The 12935-nt window shown below is 40.5% G+C and overlaps 1 protein-coding gene and 1 pseudogene across 15 annotated transcripts in view; one reads left to right on the top strand and one right to left on the bottom strand.

The window, feature by feature from the left end:
• The window catches only part of RBFOX2 (RNA binding fox-1 homolog 2), a 256259-nt gene that overhangs the window by 125778 nt on the left and 117546 nt on the right, over window positions 1-12935 (top strand). The gene's annotated exons all lie outside the window — the stretch shown is intronic.
• LOC111187856 (ATP synthase F(0) complex subunit k, mitochondrial pseudogene) lies at window positions 4968-9085 on the bottom strand (annotated as a pseudogene).

Here is a 12935-nt window from a genome sequence, read left to right as displayed (position 1 = left end):
GAGACAGGAATGGCAGAAAGAAATGGTTTGATGGATAACCTGGAGGATCTTGAATACTGGATCACTATTCTACAGAAAATAAGAAATTCTTAAATTTTTCAGTACAGCAATATTTACCCTTCTCAAAATAGTGCTTTGGTTTTAGGTTCTGTGGATAGAATAGTTTGGGGAGGGACTAGAAGCAGGGAGATCGATTGCTAGTGGGTAGTTGTTGGGTAACAACTATAGGGTTGCACAGGTATGAGGCAGAAGGCCTTGGGATCAGGGTTTGGAAGTGAGAATAACATTTTTAGGTAGAGATGACGGCCGGATACATGAATGCTGAGAGGTAAGCTCTTCCAGTTGTATAAGAAAGTTGCCTGTCTTAATATGTATGTTTTAATATTGTTCGTTTTAATGTGGCATTTACTCTTAAACAAGTATCTTTTGTCATTTTTCAAACCAGAATATGGAATTTTGTTGTTGTAAAATTTATAAATTAGGGAATAAAGTTGGAACCATTTAAGCAAACATTCGTTCTTTAAGATTTTAATTGTATACTTGAAGGGGTAGAAAATCAATGTGGTAAAGCACACATACTGGCTTGGGGATGGGGGGGATAGGGAAGTGAAGCCTATAACTCCCAAAACACATTTTCTTTCATTTCTTTTTGCAGTGAATAAAGTACACTTTAGGAATTGTAGTCTTCCTTCGCTAGCTCCCTTTTCCCCATCTTGGTTCTGGAAGTATGTTTAAATATGCTTTAAAAACTCGTGAGCAGGTTCCAGCGCAGCGTTCTTGTTCCTCCTCTGAAGGTGAGCTTGCTGCTCCTCTTCACAGGCGCTTTTTCAGCATCCTTCGCTATTATTAAATGAGGTAACATGTAGTACCTGTCACATAAGGCCAGCATAGAACACACTCCACAAATATTAGTTAAAAGGTTAATTAGATATTCTTAGTATAGTGAACTATCTGTGTAGCCTAAAATATTGGGTTTTGATTCCACTTAATTCGTATCTGTAGGTTCTGTGCTACCTTATTTGTATATTAACTCACATGGTGTTTTATTTGCTTATTTGAATTTAGACCATTAATTTAGAGGTTAACTAATGAAAGCCTGCCTTTCATTCTTTAAAATAACTGTCAGTTATTTTTCCTGAGTGTGAGATGAATGCTTAATCACTGGCCGTTTTAGCCAGATCGCCATATCCATGAACATCAGAAAGAACTGATTATAGTTTCATCGTGTATGACATCATATGCTGGTTGCAGTTCTATTCTTGGTCAGTTGTTAACCTGCTGTGTTATTAAAACAAGTCCCATCATCTTTATGCTCTTGTGTCTCATCTGTAAAATGGGGATGATATTACTTCCCAGTGTTATTGTTGAATGCCGTATTCCTCAGATAAACTGACATCTAAATAAAAGCATCTAAATCATTCTTAATGATTTATTTATTCTCTTTATTGTACTTTTAGTTGCTAATTAGATAAAAAGTGTTACGGTATTTTTTTGCCAAGATTGGCATTACAATTTAAAAGCAGATGCCAGGATTGGGGTGGGGTGGGGGAGACAGTTGCTGTTGTGTGTATATTCCCGTCTGCTCTGTTTCATTGATTCCGGATCTTTCTTTTTATCCTTTTGTTTGATTTTATTAAGTTTATTAAAGATATGTTTCTTGGACTCATTGAAAGTCAAAATAATATTTTTTCATGTTGTTCAATACCATGCTGCTCTGGTAGTGGGTGCTTACAGATTACATCTAATGCCAGGGAAATTCTCAAGATGGTTAAAGACAATTAGGATTGGAAGAGAAAAGGGGACAGGAATTCCCAAGTGCTTCCTGTGTATGAGGTCAGGTCCTTTCACAACTATTGTCTTATTTTATGATTCGTTTTTCATATTGTGATACAGAAGCAAGAGTCAAACCCAGTAGTTTTGCTTTAGAGTCAGTACTCTTTTTAAAAAAAAAAAATTTTATTTATTTATTTATTTGTTTTTGGCTGCATTGGGTCTTCATTGCTGCACGCGGGCTTTCTCTAGTTGTAGCGAGCGGGGGCTACTCTTCGTTGAGGTGCGCAGGCTTCTCATTATGGTGTCTTCTCTTGTTGCGGAGCACAGGTTCTAGGCGCGCGAGCTTCAGGAGTTGTGGCATGCGGGCTCAGCAGTTGCGGCTCATGGGCTCTAGAGCGCAGGCTCAGTAGTTGTGGCACCCGGGCTTAGTTGCTCCGCGACATGTGGGATCTTCCCGGACCAGGGCTTGAACCCGTGTCCCCTGCATTGGCAGGCGTATTCTTAACCACTGCGCCACCAGGGAAGCCCGAGAGTCAGTGCTCTTAACTGGCCTGCTGTAATGCTTTCCATCTAGTCTGTGATAGGCAGCCTCTAAGGTGGTCTCCAGTGATTCCTACCTCTTGGTATTCATGCTCTTGGGCAGTCTCTTGCCTTTGAGTATAGGCTGGACCTAGTGACTTACTTTGAACTAATAGAATGTGGCAAATGTGATGGGATGTCACTGCCAAGATTTGGTGATAAGGAGACTGTGGCTGTCATCCTGGGTGCTTGCCCTCTCCAGCTCTCTCCCAAGTGCTTGCATGGTGAGAAGCAAACTGCCATGTTGTGAGTAGCGCTGTGGCGAGTCCCACATGACAGAGAGATGATGTTTAGGGCCCACAGCAAGGTGAGTGAGCTTGGCAGTGGATCCTTGCCAGTCCAGCCTTGAAATTACTACAGCCCTAGCCAACACCTTGATGGCAGCCTTGTGAGAGACCCTGAACCATAGGCATCCAGCTCAGCCTTGCCTGGCTTCCTGATCCACATAAACTGTGAGATAATAAGTGATGTTTTAAGCTGTTGTTTGAGGATGACTTTTTAAAATAAATTTATTTATAAATTTATTTATTTATTTTTATTTTTGGCTGCGTTGGGTCTTCATTGCTGCGTGCAGTCTTTCTCTAGTTGCGGCGAGCGGGGGCTACTCTTCATTGCGGTGCGCGGGCTTCTCATTGTGGTGTCTTCTCTTGCTGTGGAGCACAGGCTTTAGGTGCTCAGGCTTCAGTAGTTGTGGCACGCGGGCTCAGTAGTTGTGGCTTGTGGGCTCTAAAGCGCAGGCTCAGTAGTTGTGGTGCACCGACTAGTTGCTCCATGGCATGTGGGATCTTCCCGGACCAGGCATCGAACCCACGTCCCCTGCGTTGGCAGGCGGATTCTTAACCACTGCGCCACCAGGGAAGTCCCCTGAGGATGATTTGTTATATAGAAATAGACAACTATAGATTTTGGTACCCAAAGTGGGGTGGTTCTACAACAGAAATCTAAAATGCAGGAGTGACTTTGGAACTGGGTAGTGGCCTCTGAGGAGAGTGTTAGTGAAAAATCAGAGTACCTTGGACATGTTGTTTCTAAAATTTGGGACTTTGAGGAGATCTCCATGAAGGCTCAGAGGAAAGGAAACTGGAGGAAAGGGGGATCCTTGTTATATAGTGGCAGAAATTTTAGCATCACTATTGATTGTAGTTGCGTGAAAAGCAGAAAAGGTGCCTAATGAACTGGCAGATGTCCCTAAGTAAATTTCCAAGCAAAACATTGACGGTGCCCCCTGCATTCTTCTTACTGCTTGAAGTAAAGTATGAGAAGAGAGAAATAAATTGAGGGAAGGACTGTTAAACAAAAAAAGTCAGTTCAAGGGCACTGCCTGGAGAATCGTGGTCTAAAGATGAAGCTGAGGGTGTGGCTTAAAACCTTTTGTTAAGACCTAAGAAAAACCTTAAGAGTCACACAGAAGACCTTTCAATCAAGGAATAGGGCTTACAACTGTTTTAGCATGAGAGAAGGTAGAGAAGGGTTTATCTTGAAGATATTTGTGGGTATAGCTTTTGTCTAATGCAGTGAATCTCAGTGAGATTCACAGGAGGCCCACTGCAGCTACAGCTGAAAAGGAGAAGAGACAGTTCAAACTGAAAAGAAGCTGTTGAACCCCCAAAATTGTTCTGGCAGGAAGCAAGCTGAGAAAATTACTCAGCTGCTGACACGTGCTACTTTTCCTGAAAAAAGAAGGATGATTCAAAGGCAAGAGCCCCAGAGAATTCCTACCACAGCCTTGAGACCTAATCAAGGAACTCCCAACATTTATTTGCCCAGTGAGATTTCAGAATCACTGTGGACCAGGGACTCCTTTGTGTGTCCCCTGTCCTCCCAACCCCCCTTTGGAGAAGCTACACCATTTGGAGATTACAAGAGATTTCAGAGTAACAGAAACCAAAAGAGGGCAGGTGAGAAGGGTGCCCTGATACTATGCCATTTTAGGCCAGTCTCTGCAGAATGCATATCCATTGCTAAATCATCCCTTCTTTGGCTTTTGTCTGCAAATCTTCTAGTTACTAGAGTATTTGTGAGAAAGCTGAAGCAATCAGGAGGAAATTTCCCACCACCACACTTTACCCACCTTGTACCGTCAGTGTCAGTGAGCTTTCCCTCTCTCCCACTACTGTACACTAAGCAGTTGCCTGCCCTCTAACGCCAGCCCCTCAGTTGTGTACTAGGCCCCATCTCTGCTAGCCTGTTTAGGACCTGGACCCAGCAATTCTCTTGCCTCTCGCTGGGATCATCAGGTTTTCTGTGTTTACTAGATTAGTACTGCTAACATGCCATTAAGCTGTTCTTTCATCCACTTGAAAATAATACTCTTAACCTCACTTTTCTGTCAGCTACTTTTCTTTTCTCTTAGGGTAAAACTCAGTAGAGTTGTCTCTGTTTGCTCATACCAGTTCTTCTCCTCTCATTCCCTCTTAAACTCGCTCAGTTAGGTTTTTATTGCCACTGAAATGGCTCTTGTCAATATTACCAGTAGCCTCCATGCTGCTAAGTCTAGTGGTTGGGCCTCAGTCCTCATGTTACCTGACCTGCCTGTGGAACATAATGTGGCTGATCATTCCTTCCTCTGTGATGCACTTTCTTGGGTACTTGACTTCCAGGACATCACACTCTCCTGGTTTTCTTCTTATCTTATTGGTGATTTCTTCTCAGTTTTAAAGTTGTCATACTCTGGGTCAAGTCTTTGGATCTCTTCTCTTGATTCTTTTACTTAGTGATTTCATCTAGTCTCGTGGATTTAATTCTCAGTTAACCAGGACAAATAGCCAAAACTATTTGTCAGGTGGGCCCAGTGGGCTCTCTGATCTTTTTATCTTGGTTAACTCTTTTTTTTTAAATTATTTGTACAATAATTGATTGTACAAATCGAGTATCACGTGATGAGTTGACGTTAGCTTCTTCAGGCCTGGGAACTTAATAGATGAGTTACAGTTTAGAATCCGTTTATGTTGCTTTCACAGCTGGAGTTTTTTTAGACCTTAACTTGAAATATAAGACTATCAAAGCAATACCTCCGTACGTGGCCAGTACACAATTTATTCTCCCTGTGAAAGTGTTAAGAGTCGGAATATTTTCTGATACCAGTGAAATGTAATTGGGCATCAGTTTCTGGACCTGATATGATTTCAGTCTGTATCGTTCAGTGGAGGATTGTTTAACTCTTATGACTAATTTAAGAAATAAGAAATGGTAGTGAAGGACTTCCCTGGTGACGCAGTGGTTAAGAATCCGCCTGCCAATGCAGGGGACGTGGGTTCGATCCCTGGTCCGGGAAGAGCCCACATGGCGTGGAGCAACTAAGCCTGTGTGCCACAACTACTGAGCCTGCGCTCTAGGGCCCACGAGCCAGAAGTACTGAGTCCGTGCGCCACAACTACTGAAGCCTGTGCACCCTAGAGCCCGTGCACCACAACGACTGAGCCTACATGCCATAACTACTGAAGCTCGCATGCTCTAGGGCAGACGTGCTGCAACAAGAGAAGCCACCGCAGTGAGAAGCCCATGCACCACAACGAAGAGTAGCCCCCACTCGCCGCAACTAGAAAAAGCCCTCGCACAGCAACGAAGGCCCAACGCAGCCAAAAAATAAATAAAATTTTTAAATAAATAATTTTAAAAGTCTGCACCAAATCTGTAAAAAAAAAAAAGAAGAAAAATTATAGTGAAAAACAACTTTATTAGAAGTAAGAAAAAATGTATTCACGCAACTAACTACATATCTCTCCTATAGTGACTACAAGTCACATTTGAATACTATTCATGGTTTTTTTAAAAATCTTTTTTGCAGTACTTCATGTTTTCCTATCCTTTTTGTATCCTCTTTCTTTCTTCCTATTCTCCGAGACTCACGCTTGTGGTTGAGAGGGTAAACGTTCTCTTCCTAGTTCTGTATTTATTCTTGCAAGTTCATTTCCTGGCCATATGAGGAATTGTCTTATTAATTTGCGATCTTGTAATTGAACCTCTTCCTGTAAAATGAAAGCATTTGTTGTACTAATATCAATCATATTGAAGAAAACAGACATAGGCTATCTTCCAGCCATTCTTTTGCAAGTACAGATTTTAACTTTCTTATCATTGTGTCTAAACCTTCTTTAGCCTTGTTAATAGTACAAGATCTTTTGGGGTATTTTTTTAAGAGGGGTCTTTGAATCTATTAATAGTTGAGACTGCATTGAGCTGAGAAGAACATTAACAGTTTTTCTAAGGACAGAAAGAATCATTTACTCTTTTTGAAATCTAAATAATGTGCTCTTGATTTCTCTTCCTTTTCCATCTGTGAAAATACATTCAAATTCAACCCTGTTCGTCCTAATAGCGCAACTAAAGCAAGTTTTTTGCTGAGTAGTACTCAAGCCAATCCCAAACTTGTTCTAAGATTGTCACAAGTTATATTTATGCTGTGAGTTTTAGGTTCTGTGTCAGTATTTGTACTGTTTTTGACCTTTTGTTCTGCTCCTGCTCCTTTTGTAGATCTCTACCTGTGTAGATGTGAATCTTCCAAATATATGATGTCTCACTGACACGTACTGTCCCAATTTTTATTCCCTATATTTCTAGTTTGGGAAGCGTATACCTCAAAAAGCAGCCTCCTTTGAATGTAATTTAATTGCTTATGTCATTCATTAACCTGGAACACACCCGTCTTGTAAATTCTGATTTCAGATTCCAAATATGTCTCTAATAGGGTCTAGCTAATTATTGCTTCAGGTTCTTCTTCCTTCACTTACATAGTCTAAACACAATATTTAAAGTTTTTTTTTAGAAATCCTTTGACAGTACATAATTATGTTCAAAAGATGATCTTTTCATTTCTGTCCATCTGTTTCCTTCCAGTTACCTTTATATATGTATCTACCTTCAGCACTTGGCCATGTATGAACTGTATCAAGTAAATTGTGTCATGTTCTAAGAAAAGAAAGAATACTGTTACATGTCCTTTTAGTGAAACAGGATGATCCTAGTTCTCATTGCAAAATACTGCATGAGGACATTCTTTCTGTTGAACTGGATGAGACTACCATAGTTCCTTTTTGTTATTAGAAATATATTGTTTACTTACTGATTCTTGAGTGTGGTCAAGCTTATATCCTAGATTAGAATGTAATCATCTAAAGAGTCGTAGTCTCAAGATTTCACTTCTATATATCAGACTTCACCATCATCATTAGAGTTTAGAGTGCTGCTATCCGTGTTTGCATTCATCTTCGGATTCATCTAATAATTGTGAAACATTTTCCTCTGTTAGTTTTTCTTTGTCATTTTGGGTGAGAAGTGAAAAACTGTATTCAATGAAAACTGAACAAACGGTAAAAAAAACAGCATCTCTAACCTTCTTTAAAGCCTTCTTGAAAGATGATACAATACTTTGCACAATGCAGTAAGAAAACTGAAGGATGATGTGTTAGTGGTGATTTATTTCACTATTGTATCATTCTTCTAAGTGAGTATGCCATTGGTCTGTCATTTAATTACTTTGGTCATTTTTTAAAACATGGTTGGGAATAATTAATGAGTAAAGCTAATTGAAAAATCAGAATGTTTCAAGATATAGGGAAAATAAGATCCCTAAAATCTCATAATGCACCTTAGATTTACAAAAGCGTTCAGGGAACCCATATGTTAATTGCAAGATAGAATGTGTTTGGGTTTTTTGTTTTTTGTGTGTTTTTTGCGGTACGCGGGCCTCTCACTGTTGTGGCCTCTCCTGTTGAGGAGCACAGGCTCCGGACACGCAGGCTCAGCGGCCATGGCTCACGGGCCCAGCCACTCCACGGCATGTGGGATCTTCCCGGACTGGGGCACGAACCCACGTCCCTTGCATCAGCAGGCGTACTCTCAACCACTGCGCCACCAGGGAAGCCCTGTTTTTATTTTTAAAGTAACATTTTCTTTGGGTTTTGGTGGGGGGGCAAGGATGGGAAATACCTCTGAGAAAGAATAAGTCATAAAATATAAATCCTTAAATATAGAACTGTTCAACAAAGAAAAGTTGGGCCCAGTGGACTCCGATGGTATACCGGGGGGTTAAATACTGTCTGTATGCTGATGATTCTGAAATGTATACCTACAGGCCAGATCCCTCCCAGGAAGTTTACATCCAATTGTCTACTTGACATTTCCATACCTAATAGTTACCTCAAACTTAACTTGTCCAACTGGTCTCCACTTGCCTTCTTCCAGTCTCAAGCCTGTGGGAATACCTACAGTTTTCCCCTTCTCAGATGACACCTTTCTGTTGCTTGGGCCAGAAAAAAACTTGGAGTCACCCTGGACTCTTCTTTCTCCCTCACGGCAGTGTTATTAATCAACAAATCCTTTAGGCTCTGCCTTTCAAAAATCACCTAAATCCAATCCCTTTTTACTAGCTCTGCTACTGCTCTCCTCGCTCAGTACCCCATCCTTTCTCACCTGTATTATTGCAATAGTCTCCTACCTGGTCTCCCTGCTTCCACCATTGACTCCAAATAATTTATTCTGAACACAGCATCTGACTTAGACCTGTAAAAATATAAATCTGATCATGCTCAAAAATCCACCCATGTGTTTCACTCGGAGGAAAAGCCAGAGTCCCTACAAGCCTCTGGTTGAGCTGGCTTCTGGGTACCTCTTTGACTTCTGTATCCTCCTGTTCGTCCTCAGTCTTCTCCAGCCACACTGGCCGCCTTCTTGCCGTAGCACTTTGCAGTACTTGTTTCCTCTGCTTGTCATGCCCTTCTCCAGATACCCTCATGTGTACTGCTTCAGCTCCTTCACATTTCTGCTGAAATGTTACCTTTTCATTTAGCTCTTTTTTTAGTCATTTTAAGTTCTCCATAGCCCTTACCATCTTCTAGTATACTGTAAAAATATCTTTTTTACTACTTTCCTCACCTGTAGAGATTTTTGTCTGGTTTGTTTATTGCTGTATCCCTAGTGTCTAGAACAGTGAATGATGCTCAATAAATATTTGTCAAATGGGTGCTGAATTCCAGAGGTTTTCTACTGGTTACTTTTTCATTAACGGGAATACTTAGTAACTATAGGAACTTACAATACAGAACTCTTCTTTGTATTTGTCATCGTCATTTTCTCTCCTTTACTAGGACCACCTGTCCCTGTGTGTGTGATGGTTTTACTGTAGAGGCAGTAGTGCTTCATGATGCAGGCTTTGGAACCAAATTGACGAGGTTTCAAACCTGGCTCTCTGGCATTCTGTCTTAATGACATTGGGCATATTAATGTGCTTTCTCATCTATAAAATTAGAACAACAACAACAAAAATAGTAGCTATCTCAGAAGGTTGCTTTGAGCCTGTAAAAGCTCTCAGAACAGTCCTTGGTACATAATAAATGTTCAATTTATGTTAGTTATCATGATTGTTTCCTGGCTAGACCCATCCCAGCTGTTCTGAGTCAGTGACCCTCCCGAGTGGCAGTACTGAGAACTCTCTGATTACTACCTATTTTCTTCCTCCTTTAAAAATAGTACAGGCATGTCTGGTCCTTCTTTCTCCTTTTTACCTCCGTCTTTCTCTTTTACTATTTAAACTTTAGTTATTTCCACTGTCAGCAGTCTTTTTAGATTTCTCCCTCCTCTCCTTTCAGCAAGTATTTATTAAGCACTTAACGATTCCGTTCTAAATCTTGCTATGTTTCCTTTTCCTTGTCTCCATCTTTTTATCCCATTTACAAAATAAACAAATTACCTTCCTTATGATTGATTGACTAGAATTACATTTGTATCAGGGAAAATGGAAATGTTGTAGATGTGGAAATGAAATTTGTATTTTTTAAAGTCGCACCCCCCCCCAAAAAAAAATTGCACCAGTCACTAAAATGCTTGAAAGTACTCCTGCTCCTTCCTCGATGTCTCCACAGACGTCTCCACTTTCTTAGCGGATTGAATTTGTCTTCTACTTCTAACCAATGTTCAAGATGAGTTGGAAAAAAACACATCATTTCTTATTCAATTACATTGGCATTATTTGTTATTTGCTGCTATTTTAACTATCTTGTCCTCTGTTTATTTTTATTTCAGATGTATGGTAGTTCAGGTCCATTACTGGTTCCGCGGACTCCTATGTTGTCTCCCCCCCACACCCCAACTCCCTGATTACATTCCTGGGCTTTTGTGGTCAGGTGTGGAAACCCAGTCAGCATTTATAAATATGTACGTGTGTGTGTCTGTGTGTATTTCTTTTAATGGGGAAATGTGATCAATTCCAAACAACTCTGAAATAAAAATGAATTTTTAGAATATGACCCATTTTGTAAATTTTAGACAGATTGTATATTGGCTGTAATATTCTTTTCAGAGCAGACAAGATGGACCCATTTAGGCATCCATTTAAAGAGGTTTTATTTTGAGACTCTAAGGGGCTTTTATTTGTAAGATATGCTGTGGTATTACCTAATTTATGTTACAAGGAGAACAGTATTCTTTTTGCTGCCTTTTCTTGGTATAATCTTTTTCTGGGCACATTTCATCAACAAATTTAAGACAATTGAAATGCTTATTAAAAGTGTCCCCACTCTGTATCTATAAACTCTAGGTTCTTCTTATTCTTTTGTCCTTTATATATTTAGCCCATTCATTCATCCATGCTAATTGGCAGCAGCTGTTTTGGGAAAGTACTATAAGGCATAATGAAAACTGCTAGATTTCTACTTTTATATTTTGGTAATTTGCATTTTTTCAGTAACTTTTATTTTCCTTTGAACCCTTAAGATTTACCTCTTTTCACCAAGAAGTAAACTAATTTAAATAATTTAATTAATTAAATTTTAAAGATTTATGTCCAAGTTGGGCAATAAATCCTTTTACTTTTATTTTTGCTATTTCACCAGACAAAATATATTAGGCAGACTTCTTAAAATTTGATAATGAAAAATTCTATTTTGTTTTGTCAATAAAACGTAAAATTTTAAATGTCAAGGCATAAACTCCCAGGGTAAGAAGGGGCTAGGAGAGTAGGCAAGTTGAAAAGGGGTGTTTGGGGCTTGGCCAGATTCTTAAAAAGGCGGTCTGCCTCTTTATGGTGTTGGCTGCAAAACAGACACACATACTTTGAGCATTTGTTATTTGCAGTTGGTGGTGCGTAGTTTGGGGAATAGGTGAGGGATATGTTACTTTCGTAAGCACAGAATCAAGTTCTGACCGCTCATTATTTGGCTGAAAGTTTATTGAGTTTCTACTATGTGTAGATATCTTGTAGTGTGCCTTTCAGAGTGTTACCTGGATTTTTGCTTAAACTAAAGCTAGCCAGTGGCCCCATTCTCATTCTTTAACAGAAAAAAAGAAAAAGAAAAGGGGGTAAGATGTGTGTATATTTTAGGTTTAATAAATTAAAGTTAAACTTTCCTTTTGAATACCTTGCCAAAGGACTTCAGTGCTTGTGGTCTTAGTTCGCTAGGGCGGCTGTAACAAATTTCCACAGACCGGTGGCTTAAACAATAGAAATTTCTTCACAGTTCTGGAGGCCTGGGAAGTCCCAGATCAAGGTGCCTGCAAGGTAGGTTTCCTTCTGAGGCCTCTTCTCTTGGCTTGTAGGCTGCTGCCATCTCCCCGTGTGCACACTTGACCTCCTTGTCATGCATGCGTTGGGGCGAGCAAGAGCAGGAAAGTGGATGCGAGTGTCAGCCGGCTCTCTGCTAGCTCTTCTTTTTCTTTTGTGGTTCGCGGGCCTCTCACTGTTGTGGCCTCTCCCGTTGCGGAGCACAGGCTCCGGACGCGCAGGCTCATCGGCCATGGTTCATGGACCCAGCCTCTCCGCACCATGTGGGATCTTCCCGGACTGGGGCACGAACCCATGTCCCCTGCATCGGCAGGCGGACTCTGAACCACTGCGCCACCAGGGAAGCCCTGCTGGCTCTTCTTATAAGGACACTACTCTTATCAGATTGGGGACCTCGAGGTCCTGTCTTCTAACACAGCCACACTCTGGGCTAGGACTTCACCACGTGAATTTTGCAGGGGAGGGACCCACAAACATGAAGACCATAACACTTGTCTTTTTAATTCATCCCAAATCTGAGTATTTACTGTGCACTAACCACCTTTCTAGTCCTGGCCCTCTCCAGCTTTGTAAACTCAAAGCAGTGACTCAGCCTCACTAGGCCGCAGTTTATCAGTAAAACAAAGGTGTTGAACCTGTCAGTGGCCATGATTCATTCTTACTCCACGGATACTAGTTCCATTTTCATTTTCCTCTTATTTTCCTCTTTCCCTGGTACACTTAGGATTTTGTGTCAGGTTTCCTCTCTGTTTTTACTCTTTTTCTCTCCTTTTGTTTCTTTGTATTTTTTATGCTCACGTTCTACCCTCTGTCTCCATCCTCCCCTTCCCTGAATTGGACATATTTTCTAAGAACTTACAAGTTTACTATATTTAGTAACTCTTTAAGGATTTAGCAAGTAGATGGAATGTCATATTTCTTTCTGTTAAACGTATTGCAAACCTCTCAACTAGATTGACTCTAAATTAAGTTGCTTTTTAGTCACTTCAGAACATATTTGGGTGGTTTTCCTATATGTGTTTCCTCACATCATTTTTCTTAAAATTTAGCCCGAGGGAGGCTAGGGATATTGTTTTTCATGTATGCT

This window comes from Delphinapterus leucas, chromosome 11 (assembly GCF_059928025.1).
Source record: "Delphinapterus leucas isolate spDelLeu-1000000601 "Yukka" chromosome 11, BTC_Dleu_Yukka2, whole genome shotgun sequence".
NCBI classification, from domain to species: Eukaryota; Metazoa; Chordata; class Mammalia; order Artiodactyla; family Monodontidae; genus Delphinapterus; species Delphinapterus leucas.
The sequence above is the reverse complement of the archived record's forward strand: the minus strand, read 5'-3'. Positions and strand labels throughout refer to the sequence as shown.